The sequence below is a fragment of the Arabidopsis lyrata genome (genome assembly GCF_000004255.2).
Source record: "Arabidopsis lyrata subsp. lyrata unplaced genomic scaffold ARALYscaffold_8, whole genome shotgun sequence".
NCBI lineage: Eukaryota > Viridiplantae > Streptophyta > Magnoliopsida > Brassicales > Brassicaceae > Arabidopsis > Arabidopsis lyrata.
The window spans coordinates 18,140,032-18,140,948 of record NW_003302548.1 but is presented as its reverse complement, the minus strand read 5'-3'; positions in this window follow the sequence as shown (position 1 = coordinate 18,140,948).

Sequence of the window (917 nt, the reverse complement as noted above, 5' to 3'; positions counted from 1 at the left end):
GATAAGCAGCAACGGATCTGGTGCCCTCGGAGCTGTTATTATCAACCAGCAGGGTCCTGCTGTAATTTTTTTTGTCAATGGCGGCCGCAAGGAACGCCTTGTTTTCATCACAAGCCTCTGCTATCGGCTTGGAGAGTTTCTTACGTTGGGCAGTAAGGGCCCGAGCTGACATTCCCTGAGTTGAGGGAGGAGGCGGAAGACGATGAAGTAGATTGGGAGGACTCATCCTGAGTTTTCGGTTGGCCTCGACAAACCGATCAAGGGTGAAAGAATTCCAAATGGTTTCCCTTTCGAGGATTGTTTTGAAGAACTTGACAAATTCTTCAGTCGGGAGAGTTGAAGCGATGAGAGCTGTGAAGTGAAACAACGAATTTGGTCAGTAAAAAAATAAAATGAACAGGAAAGGAATATACGACCTAGTTTCTACCAGGCTTCGTAGACCACTTCGATGGGAGTACATCGGAAAGATTCCCAATCGAAGCAGGAGTTTTCTTAATCAGGAACCAAGGATGGTGCCAGTTCTCATCCTTGTTCGGGAGGTGCGAGATGACGTTTCTATTTGCATTTGGGTATGCCGAGAAGTATCCCGTTTTCTTTGACGAACTTCTCACGCTTAGAAGTTCATTCAGCTCGGGGACTCCAATAATGTAGCCAGCCTCTGCCGCAACGGTTATAATCCCGAGGATGGTTCGGAGGAGATTGGGGGTTAGTTGAGGTAAAGCAATCTCAAGAGCCGCCAAGAATCGAATTAGGGCTTCGGGAATGGGGAAGGTCAATCCGCAGCCCTTGAAGTAAATTTCGTAAACGCAAACATACCCGTCACGGTGGTTCTCCGGGGATTCCGTAGGATCGGCTATTTGTGCCTCTGCTATGATTCCAGGAGGAATTTGACAAAGCCACTTTAATCGCTCAAGGGA